At 35.4% G+C, this 13,314-nt stretch overlaps 1 protein-coding gene across 2 annotated transcripts in view; it reads right to left on the minus strand.

Annotated features, from left to right (window-relative positions):
* LOC102678491 (mediator of RNA polymerase II transcription subunit 12) overlaps positions 1 to 13,314 on the minus strand; it is a 94,599-nt gene that overhangs the window by 56,564 nt on the left and 24,721 nt on the right. The gene's annotated exons all lie outside the window — the stretch shown is intronic.

Below are 13,314 nucleotides of genomic sequence, written 5' to 3' on the forward strand. Positions count from 1 at the left end.
AAATATTGAAAAGAAAATATTTCAACTTTTGAATATCTTAATAAAAATCGTCTCTTAACGTCAACTTTCTTTGCATAATTTTCCATGGAAACATAGGAAATATTAAAAGAAAATATTTTAATTTCTGAATATCTTAATAAAAATCGTCAACTTTCTTTTCATAATTTCGATTTTGCGTAGAAACATAGGAAATATTGAAAAGAAAATATTTCAACTTTTGAACATTTTAATAAAAATCGTCTCTTAACTATTCCCATCTCAATACGACGTTTCACATATATATAATATAATCTTTCGAGTTTCACGGCGCTGCTACGAATTTTCCAATCTTAAGAACAGGAGTATTCCACACGTTAAGAGGCACTATATTCAACGAACTCGGCGCACGTTTCCAAAGATCTTCGACTGTCTATATACGAAGCAGAACGATCCAGTTTCGCCGGATCGAGACGCAATTCCCGTAAAACGTGACTGGATTCGATCACGTCTCATCACAGAGAAGACGAAGATCCGCTAACTGTTTTTGATAATCGAACGGTCGTCGACAGAGTTATATTCGATACACGTATCAATAATGTATCAATAATCATACACGTCTAACGTATAAAGAAACAACTTTGTTGTTTTGAAATAGATGCAAGCTCCTTCGTGCATTCCTCTTTTCGAGAAACTTGCTTTCCCATGCATTTCAATCAAGAAAACTCGTGCGTACAAATAAATTAGGAAGAGGTTAATAGTTAATAATTTATTATTAATTCGATTGGAAACGAAGACGGAAGAGAATCTTGATTTTGAAACGCGTGCCCCGACCTCGACACGTTTCGACTTCTCTTTTTAGGGTCGAGGATCGCACAATGGAGAAATGTTTGTTACTTGCATACTACGTTTCAAACTAGGCCGAACGAAACGGGTTTTGAGCGCATTAACCTTTCGATTCGTTCCGCTACGACCCTTTGTGCGCCACGCGATGATGAGGATCGATCAAATTGGATTGATGAAATTACACGTTTGGTATGAATTTATGCCATGAGGAAGAGGATTGTATATAACTGACGCGATAATGAGATTAGATTAGACTGCTTTGGATTGCTTTAACCATATTTTTTTGATATATTTCGTTAACAATCTGATTTTAACTTAATTTTATTGTAACAGCAGCTACGTTTGACTCGATTGCAACTAAGTTTTTCTTTTTTTGCAATTAAAATAATACTTTGTCGCTCTGTTTACACGGCCTGTTAACTCAAACAACTCAAGTAAATAATCCTCCAATTATTTCAAGCAGCGAATTAAACCATGCAACCAGTCCCTGGCTAACTGCAGAATGACATACTAGCTATGCTGGATCATAAATATAATCAAATTATATACTATTGCTAAACTAGGATAAAATTTGCGATTAAAATATCCATCCTTTCAAATGAAATGAAAAGAAAAGAAAAAACAAAATTAAGAAATCTACCTCTATATCTTCCTGATTTAAAATCTCAACTTCCCGCGTTCACAGCTTCGAACAGCTTACCAGGAACAGGAACAGAAAAATCAATTATCGATTATTAACCGCCTAAATTACACCGCTCTAAAAACACTCGAGGCCTATGAGGAAGCATTAATTAGATAAATTACAAATTGTTTCTCTCTCACCCGAAGAGAAGGAGACAAGAAGAAAGAGGATCTCCGCACACTCTCGTCAATTACACGTACTGGGATGATCGATTGATGTTCCCAGAACATGAGATCAGTGAGACAGTTCTGGTCCACTAAAAACTCAGGAACAACACTCGCGTTGTAGGAGTCGTCGAAGCGTCGAGCGGGGCGTTAGATTTCACAAGGTGGAAATGAAACTCGGCGGAGCGAAAAGATAGGAAGAGAACACAGAGAATTAAAGTCGCGGCAAGTGTTGCGTGATCCGCGACCTAGAAAATTCAGAGGAATAGGGATGGACTCGGAGGCGGTGGGATATCGCGTTACCGAACCGAGTCGGCGAGAAGACGATATCCTTCCCCAGCTATGAAAGGATAATACCGACACACGAAGCGTGAACACTTGGAATTTTCTACGGGATGGATCTTTGGACGGAGTGCGAATGGACCCCATCCGTGAGAATATTAGATGATACACGTAGCTGAAGTGAAATTTGTCGAGCCGGTAATCGAATCCGTGTCGAAGGATTAATTTCGAGGAAGTTGTTGGGCGAATCGACATATTCGATTCGGATTCGATTATTCGATTCGAATTTTAATCATATAGAGAGATATTCGTAATCGGTATTCCATTAAACAATCCGGATGTCAATTCGGAAAATATTCAATGAAAGAGAAATTTTGTAATATCTTTAATATTCTTTCGTGCAATAATAATGATCGAAGAGAATGAAATACGAGATACAGTATATCTATGTATATTAGATGACGGAAGAGTCAGGATTCCTTTTATTCCCGAAAAAGGAAATCTTGCCGTTTGTTGAATATATACATCGAAAGAGGATTCGAACGAGAAATGGCGGCACAAGTTGAATCGATTGGAAAAATCGATGGAAGGATCACGTTCACTGGCGACGCTGCGTCGCCGGAAAAGAAAAACGATATAGAATCGATACGCATGCGACTCGCGTGGGTGTACGAAGCCGGGCACACATCGACGCACGTGCGAATTCACGATCGAACGCACGCGTTTCTCAGTCTCGCATCGCGGACTTTTCCCACACGTGGCTCGAAGCCACGGGTTATTCTTCTTCTTCTTCTTCTTCTTCTTCTTCTTCTTCTTCTTCTTCTTCTTCTCCCTCGCCTTCGAGAACACCACTGTTCTAGCCCCCTTTCCACCACTTGTGCGTATATTCCTCTTTCAATTCTTCCGTCTCCTCCTCCTCCTTCTCCTCCTCTTCTTCCGAGGCCGATGCTTCTTCTGCCCTCACCTTATTCCTCCCCTTATTTTCTTTCTTTCGCAGTGTTCTTAACCTCGAGTGGGCAGCCGAGTTGCGCAATCGAGCCTCTCAAGTTTTATTGTTCCATGTATCGAACGTGAAAAATATCATTCTGGCTGGAGAATTTACAATGTTGGATATCGGGCGAATGGTAATATAAATGGAAGTTTTGGAGTGTATATTAAATAGATATTTGGTATATTATTTGTTTAATTATTAACGAAGAGTTATTTGTTATCTTGAAACAAAAGTTAATTCCAAGGCTCTGACATTTAATTATTCATCAAAAAAGAAAAAAATAATAATAATAATTATGATTAATTTCTAAACTTAAAAGTTCTAACATTTATGTGGAAACAATTTTTCTAAAAATATCTACCTCTTTCAATTATAAAAAAAAAAAAATAAATCTTTTTCAACTAATCTATTTTCTTCGATCTTACAGATAAAAAGTAGCGAATCTAAAAATCGAATAAGATCTAAAGGAGTACCTCACCCCACTCTTCACGTCTGGAAAAGGAACGGTGATCCGCCTTCTGCGCGAGAGCTTCCGGTTCCTTACTCGCGCCGCGGTAGACATCACCTGGCGATGAGTCAGAGAAGTAATTCCCAGACACCTGCTGCCCTAAGAGGCCGAATCGCGTATACAAGCAGGTCCCATCCGCTATTAACGATGCACGAGTTTTCTTTCTTTCTTCGGGGTCGGTGGCGAAGGGTCGACAGAAACGTAACTTCTTCTTCGACTATTGTCACCGAAACGAGACCCGGATTCATGGGCCAGCGATTTGCGACGCGAACGGGACCCTCTCCGACGCTGACTTCGCTGATTCGTCGTTGTGAAACGGCTTCCAAGTCACCAGGCATTGAGATTTTTCTCGATCGTTTGCACGCAACGGGTCAGTAAAAAGTGGGTTTTTTTTTTAGGTAATTCGAGCGAATTTTCGTGAATCATGGAGTTGGAGGATGAGTGGAAAGTCTTGTGAGAGATATACCTTATTTGAAGAAAGAGGAAAAACGTTTATATGTGCGATATTTTCTAGAAGAAAGAAGCATATTTTACCAATTATTTTAATATTTATTAATTTTGTATATAAATTAATATTTATAATATAATAATATAAAATATATTCAACAGGATGAGAGATTTCAACGCAATAATTATACACACGATACAAAATAAAATCCTTGCTATACACAATGAATAAATAGAAAGAAGCAAAAATTGCTACAGTCTTTAATTAACACAGTATCGTAATAGTTTAAATAAGAATAAATACAAAAAAACAAAAAAACAAAGGACGTGGACGATAATTTACGCAATTCACAATGAATGTGAAAATTGACCTCGTTTACATAATAACGAGTGGGCGTGTTGGAAATGCACAGATGGCACTATTCTAAAAAATGCAATCAGATCATCCTTGAATCTCGCTGTCCAATGTGCATCTGCGTCTAACCAAGCAGATGTTTCGTAGAAAAGATACGCTATACCGATGTTTCGCCAATCGTCGTTCGTACCACGAAATTCCGAAAGAAGATCGGGTCAGGTGCGTATCGACCACGTGCCACCAGATGGATACCAGCTTTTGTTTTTTTGAAACAACGAGCACGTGAACATATTGGAAAATTGTTTGAGAGATATTTGCTCGAATCGGTTAACAAAAGTTACAAAATTGACATCGATGTTCGAATAAATTCATCGTAAAATCAATGGTGTCCTCGAAATGGTGACTAGAGCAGAAAGCATAGGATCAATCGAATTATTGAAATCACGTGTTGGATTGGTGCGTGGGATTGGTTACAAAATGAAAATAGATCATCGAGATCTCCGTTTTCAATCGCGAATGACTCACGATTTAATATCGAAATTTTACGTTGATACTATTTCTATCGTAAAAATAGATAGAAATATTTGTCACAATGGATATCTCTCGCTACAACAATTTTCTTCGATCATTTTTATTTCATTGTACACAAAACGAGAACAACAAAGGAAATCCAGGAAGACGATTCTCGATGATCGCGTCAATTCCTTCACCTTAAAAACGCGAAGCTATATATACAAAACAGCCGACGAGGCATTCGTGACAGACGGAAGAAAAATGCATTGTGAATACACCGTGCGATACAAACGATTGCTTCACTAACGAGACACAAGAGCTTCATTTAAACGAGAGCATGCTCGTTTACGCAAGCAAAACGATTCTTTCCTGTTCCGCCTGCACCCGCCATTTTAATCCGAAACTTCGAACTTTATATTCAAATTCTATTAAAACAAAGGCGCACAATCGTGTAATATTTTAATCCAAAATTAAATTGCAAGAAAATAGAGGAACGTATCTTAATAAAATGAGAATGAAACATTCTACAGTATTGAAATTGATATAATAGGTAATTATAAGTAAGAGATTTTTTTTTTTTAATTTAAAGAAAACTATATCGAAGAGTATCTTATTCCAGCAATCTTTCTGACAATTCAATATTATCGATTACTTTACACCTATTCAAAAATAATTCCTTCACTAAAAATTTGCACCTGATTAAAGCTGTTAAAACAGTATCATTAACCAATAATAATTTCACACACACGTAAAATTATAAACTGGTAAGTTATTAACAATTTTTACCAAATAAATTCTATTAAAAACAATAATTATTCCAAGATCTTGGTGCATGAATCCGTATCGTATGCACAGTGTGTATTATCTTCGTAACAATGTAAAAACTACAACTAGAAAAGAAAAAAACCGAAATCGTGATTGAACAAAACACAGCTGAGAAACGTGTTTAATTCAACTCGAGCCCTCGAGGTGTCGACACAGGGAGGGAAGGTGCATTGTGCGGCATGCGATGGGAGCGACAGTGTCAATAACACCCAGAAGACGGGACTGTGAACAGGTGTAAAAGGGTGTACCCACTTCGTCCTTTCCGGCGAGCGGCTAATTATAATAGAAAACTGATTCATCTGCCGGCGCTAATTACGAGTAGACCGTGCCACAAACTCGACACCCTCCTCCACACCCCCTCCTCAGCTCATTATATACCAGATTTCCAAGAGAGGTGGTGGGGGTATCGATAGGAAAATCGCTGGTGCGGCGACGATGAGAACGAAAGGGAATCCTTCGAATCGAGAGACGACCCGAGGGAGAACCTTGAACCCTGAGGATCGAGTTGTGGATGGAAGCGTCCAATTCTCCAATGTCAACTCGATCCTTCAAACCAGTCTTCTCTATCTTTCTGTCTCTTTTTTCTTTTTTAGATGTTCGCATGGTAAGAACGATAATGTGTGAAAAGGGAAGAAATAATCGGTTTATTTGTTTTAGGTGGGACGCGGTGTCGACAAGCTTGTGTTTAATTTTTAACCGAATGGAGTGGGCAAATGAACGTGAAAATAAAAATTGACTTGACAATTGAGGAAACAGTTAGAGTGTGAATTTCGTATCGTTTATTTTGTCTCGTTATATTTTTATAATAAGGTATGTATAATTGCTAAAGTAATATTTTTTTCCAATTTTTATAAAAATAGATTTTTTATTTATTTAAATTAATTCCAAAATATTCTCGATATTTATCCTTCCTTCAATGATCCTTTCACGGAAAATTACACAACGACGAATTGTAATCGGTTCTCATCGGGCTAAGGGAAAGAATAATATCTCGACTCTTTTCAGTTCTCGAGTGTCTTTAAAAATGGCGTTAAGCACACGAGATTAAGGTAAAGTAACGCGTTACCTAATCTCCGTCGTTGGAAATCTTCCAAAGCTCTTTTGCTCTCCCAGCCTCGTCGACGAAACGTTATCTCGTCGCGGGAAATACGCGAGCATCGCGATGTTGTATCGCCAGATAATACAAAACCTAGCTCCATTAACCGGTTACAAGCCGCCAGATAACGCTTTAACTGGCGATAAAGCAATACCGTATACTCTTCCTTATTTCCGTTCGTCGAAACGTGTGGTTTGTTTCTTTCCTCTTTGTTCGAGTACAATTCACACAATTCTGTTTGTGAAAAGTGAAGATATATAGAGGAACGTATAGAGGAACCTAGTGATAGTACACGAAGTGTAGATGATAAAATTGTATGGTCAGAGTACAATGTGAATGATGGAAAAAAAAATTTATTTGAAGCGAAAAGAAGAAATTAATCGAATATTGTTTGATAAGACTCGTTTATTCACGTTATTCACGACTGATTTCAATTTCAAATTTGTACATTGGTTTTCAATTAATATTATCACGAAAAAGCTTAAAATGATACAAATCATTAAATTGCAGATTTTTATCTAGCTAAAGAAATGATTAAATATAAATATATATGATATCATCTTAAATTATATACTTTATATCACAATAAACTATAATTTACGAATCATCAAAAGCAATTCAGCAAGAGAAAACTATTCCATTGAAGTCACTTTTTATTTCAAGATCTCAAACAGATTGTCAAACAATAAGTTCACGATTCAGTGACTTACATTTTTTTCTGAATCTGTCACTTGTCTGGAATTTGGGGTCAATAAAATGCAAACGAGAGATCCGGATAAACGACAAAGATAGAGATAATGAACGATTAAAAATTAAAAGGAGAAGCTTCTAATGATCGTTCATTGATCAATTGAAAATTGTTATCTTTGGAGTTATAGCTTTTTAAAGTTTTCTTAATTTAATCGAGTTTTAAATTACGTGGTGAGTATGCTTATTTCTGAAAGAATATTGATAAGAATAATATATTGGAGATACTAATTTAAAAAATCATTCTTCATTATTTTCGAACAATCCAATTTTATATTATTGTCATATTATAAATTCGAATTATTAAAGATATATTTTAATTTGCTCAATTGTCTCTTCAAAATTGATATCAAGGAAAATATGCATTCATTGTTTGAATTAATTAATTCATGAATTTTAATTACTAAAATAGACATATGATTGATCAAAATGGTTCTGTTTCGAAGGGTCATTAACTTTCGTGCTAATGGAAACCAGACGTTAATCGTTACAGTGCAAAGAAACATATGTAGATACATTCATATAGTCAATCTTTTATTATCTATAAAGGGGTGTAGCTTCATTATCAATTATACTTTTAAAATTTATCATGAATCAATGTCTTAAATAGTCTTAAACTTCGAATACAATTTTTCTTTTTCTTTTTCTTTTTTTTTCTTATCATCGTAAAACGATGAGAAAGATTTTAATTATTTTCAGACTTTTAATTTCCACTCGTTCGACTCGCTTTAAACTCTTCGTTAAAATTGTATAGACATGGTTCCTCAGCGACGATGAAAAGTGTCTCCAATTAATGAAAAATCCAATAGAATGGGAATGAGAGAAGAAGAGTTAAAAAAACAATTAACTATCCTTTCCCAATCGTTTCCAATTATCCAAAAACTGGGTCGTTGTCATCTTCGAGTCACATTGATTTATTTTAAGTTTATTAAGAAATCGTAAAATTTAAGAAAATTAAAATACTAAATAGAATATACTCAAAACATCCAAGGATCTTTTCTTCTGATTAAATATCTTTTTATTGAAATACAAAAATCAAGTTACGAATTAAAAATGCCATACGATATTCCTTCTTCTTTTTTATATTAAATTTCATTATTTATCAATTTATTTCGTTCAAATTTCAGTCGTCTTACGTTAATCTAATCTCCAATAAAATATATTTTATAAAAAAAAAAAATTGGAAACAAAAATAAAAATATACACGAACAACGAGATGTTGCCTAAAACATAATTTATGCGCGATATGGGTTTGCTTGACGATAACGAGGAACGTTCAAACATTTATCAGCATCGGCGACGAAACTGGTCGATGGACCGTTAGTCAGCCCCAAGGTGCCATTACAGCGGAGCCGAAAACAAGTTTTATATCATTAATTCGTTCGTTAGTTCGGTATTGCTAATGAAACATTTTCGACGAACGAAACCCTCGAACGATACACTCCTGGGTTTCATTAATCCACGTTGCTAATTTATGGGCCGATTAAATCGCACCGATAAAAATTACCATTTATCGGCCGCTGCCCTAACAGATACAGGCCGCGATTGTTTAATTTCATCGTTCACTGGCGGGCGAAATTGGAAAGCATTAATAATACAAGGAGGAACCGGAGAAGTCGTCGCTGTAAAATTGGAATGGAATTGAAAAATTGCGTAGTGCCGTGGAACGGATTGAACAATGATACTTGAAACAATTAACAGAAAAATCTTCTGAGAAGCTGTTAAATTTATATATTATATCCGTTAATTTTTGAAAGCTCGTAAGTTTGAGGGTTTTTTTCAACAATTGATAAATATATAATTTAGAATTTCTTCAAAATTCTTGGAAACCCAAATCGTTAAAAAAATTTAAGATTAGGAAGAAATAAATTAAACGATATTAACGAAGTTAACGAAAGAAAAATTGATTACAGTGTATCTGATCTTAAAACAAAATGAATTTGATGAAATTCGCTTGCGCCTATAGAAATGAAACAAAAGTGTATTGTCCCATGGCGATTTAATGACACGAATAGCCATCGAACGTGGAGGCAGCCATGCTTCAAGCAAAACTGAAACTAAATTAAAATTGAAATTGAATCAAACCTACTGTAAGTATGATCTGATTGAGCGAATATCGAATACTATACAATAATTGGAACAAATATACTATAAATAAATATTAAAATTATTTTGATATAACATATTAAATTATTCCCTCAAATATGTTACTATCCATCGAATCAAACTGACTCGTGCAACAAACTCGTGCAAATACTACAATTATAACACAGAAAAGATAAATTTCATTATTTTCAAAACTGACAAAGATACATGCTCTGGATCAATATACTAATTATATATTGTCACGAGGCCTTGAATTAACCAAACCAAGAAAGAAGAATTTTTTCAAGCTATTTAAACAGGTGCTACGAAAAAAAAAACAGGGAAATTTCCCAAATAAACAATTAACAACTAAACGATTAATTTACATTCGTTTTACAGAGCGGTATGGGGTGTCCAATCACATTCGAATCACCCATCGATCAACGTGGAACGAGTTCACGAGTTTCTTATGAGACAGATTAATTTTCAAGGCGCGGGGGATGAATGGCGGGTAAACACACGCGCGAATACACAACGAAGGAACGACGAAGGTTTCTAATCTAATAAAACGATCGCGCTATTAGCTATCGGCATTCGACATGAAGCACGCGTACCCGATACTCTTGGCTTTTACGTGACACGTGAATACAAGCGTTTTAAGCGTAAAACGTGCACGCGGACAGGGTGTGGTAAGTAACTCCTTTGTCCCGTGTCACGAATGAAAAGTGAACGTCACGCATGCACACACGCACGCACACATTCACATATACACATACACAGAGGGATTAAAGTGGCATCGCTACGATGAGAAACAATTGTATTCTACGTTGATGTTTCCTATTTCTCGACGACGATGACGATCTCGTTGATGGACTGTTCCTTGATAAACGTATTGTTTCTGAGATTACTTTCCGAAATTGTTTTTTTGTTCACGTGTGGGCGTTTAATTTCAGGTTTAGCAGTAAATTGATTTAATTGAGTGTAACATTGGAGATGATTTTTATTCCTCAAAAACTTGGTATTTTCTATATTCATTTTTCAATATAACGCGAGCAAAAGGAAATATATATATTGATTGCTTGAAAGAAGGGTTTGAAGGATGTCTAATGATTAATATAAATTCTTCGATCCTCGCGCAATTTAATTAATTACATTTTATTGATCATCGATAAATTAAGATAGAAATATTTCTAGCAGCGAGACAATAGCCATTGTCACAAGAGAGTTGAACTCGAGTAAAGCCCTGAAAGTTAACCAGTCGCGAACGGCATTCTCCTCTCATAATTCAATCGCTATAATTCTCGAGCACGTGAACAGCAGAAACCTTGTCGAATCTATAAACGCTTTCTACTTCTGGAAAGAAAAAAAAAAAAGAAAAATTATATCCATATCGACAATTAATCTCGAGTGTTTCCACACCAGAATTCTCGTCGACATCGGATAACAATCGGTCCAAGATCCTTCTAGAATCTCAACCAGAGTTGTTAACGATCGAGGAACGAACAACAAGAGTATGATCTTTCTTTTGTTACCAAAGATGGAACGAAGGAAAACGTTATTGTATTTTTCAGGCTCGATGTTAGATCACGTTGTTAGATCACGAGAAAGATCGAGAAAGAGGAAGAAGGAAGGAGAAGAAACTATACGAGTGAGAAATGGGGAAAGAGAGGAACAAAATGAGAGAGGGGCGAAGGATGAGAGGGGTTAAAAATATTCTCCACATGTCCTGTCACTTACCAAGCATGAATATTTACGTCCACCTCGAAAGTTTTCAGGAGATAACAGGTCTTAAAGATTTGGTAGCCACCAGTGGCCATAAACTGTGGACGGTGGTGGGCTCGTAAGTGTCTTGCTGTAAATCTGTTTCTTTAAAACTTACGAATTCGCGTTTCAATGTGATTTAGAGAGTTGAAAATGTGACTCGTGTATCGGTGTGGATTATTCTTGTTCTTCGTTTATATTCGTCTCTCGTGAGATTTGCTTAAAATTATGTTAATATATCGGTTTGAGTAACGCGTTATTTTCGAATTTGCATTGATTTTATTGAACGGTAAGAATAATCTTTTGTAATTAACAAATAACTTGATTCTTGGTTCGTTGTCAAAAGATATAAATAAAATTCTCTACGAGAGTAATATTTTGCAATTTTGGAAATTAAAAGATAGATAGATTGATAGATTCATAGATTGAGTTAGATCCTTTTTTTTTTTGATTTATGCATTAAATCTTTTTCGTATAAATATTTATATTTATCTACATTAAATTACACGATGAAATTATCATAAACACGTGAAAGAAAACGTTTTGTAAACGCGTTGAAATGCATGTTCAGTATCCGGTTGCATACAAGAAGGCGCGTTTCAACGAGGAATATGCAGAAATGCAGAAGCCATATTGCAAACAAAGAGAAAAAATGAAAAATAAGCGAAAAATTCCTTTACCCTAGTTAAATTAATACGAATTAAAGCATTTTTTTAAAAAGTAACTTATACATTCAATAAAAAAAAAAAAAAAAAGAATAGAGAATACAATAACAAGACGAAGTTGATCTTGAAATTTATTGAATCCTTTCACTTTTAAAAGACAGCTCGTATGAATTACAAATAAATATCATTTACAATTTTGCTTCAGGCAGAATTTTTTTCAATTCTTAACCTTTTCGAACATACATACTTATGAAAGAATTATGATAAATCAGCTTACAATTTATCATATTTCTTAAATTAAACGTATAGCACGTACATCTACAAATAAAACAGAATTACGTACGTATTATAAAAAACTTTCTTTTCCTTTCTTCAATCAATTATGCGAATCAATGTGAATCGATCCAGCGTGTCACATTTCAGCTCACCTGTCACAAATTACAAATCGTGCGTTACGAAGAATAAGAACACTACATTTCGATCGCAGGAAAATCGAAATGGAATCAAATTTTCGAATCTGTTTGCTCGAATTACTCGAATTAATCGAGGAGCCCGAGAATTTTCGAGGATCGACTCGATTTATCGTTACGCAATCCTTGTTGAAACGAGAAGCCGAAAGCTCGAATCGAGCCTCCTTTGTCCCCCCGGACAACGGCCGTTTATTCGAAATCCGATCGATTGTTCTAATCGAGACCGAGCCGTGTGTAATTGCTTCCTGCGGATGTTACAATTACCGCTACGTATCGGATATAGCGTATTGCGGCGTGCACAAAAGCTGGGAAAAAACAGATCGACACAACGAATTGTAACGGTACGTGGGAAGGCTCCTTTCCAAGCCGCGAAATTATTTCCATTAATGAACCGTGATACCTTCTTTCGAGCGGCTCGAGGAAACGGCGCGAAATTTGAACTGAGAGAGGATATAAGAGGAAAAACTTCGATTTTCGTTCGTCGGGAGTGATCGATGATTATAGGTAGGTGCATACGATATAGGCGATTTGCGAAACAGGATGTCGATGTTTTGTCGTCGTTTCCAATGTTCGAGGCTTGTTATTTGAATAGAGTATTTTTCGATGACGGTAATTTTGTTGAATTATAAATGGTGAATTGAATCTTGGGATAAAATGTGATTATAAGCAGTTAAGAATAATAATATAAGTATAAAAGAATTTGCGAAAGAATTATTTCATAAATTAAAATATATTTTTATCGTCGTTTAATTGGCACGTCTTTTTTTCATCTTATTTCGCATGATCAAATCGAAAGGGGAATTAATGTAAAACTTGTTTAATGACAGAAGTTTAAAAAAATCTAAAGATAAAGAGATATATATATATATATATATATATATATATATATATATATATATAT

This window comes from Apis dorsata, unplaced genomic scaffold, assembly GCF_000469605.1.
Source record: "Apis dorsata unplaced genomic scaffold, Apis dorsata 1.3 scaffold_104, whole genome shotgun sequence".
Lineage (NCBI taxonomy): Eukaryota > Metazoa > Arthropoda > Insecta > Hymenoptera > Apidae > Apis > Apis dorsata.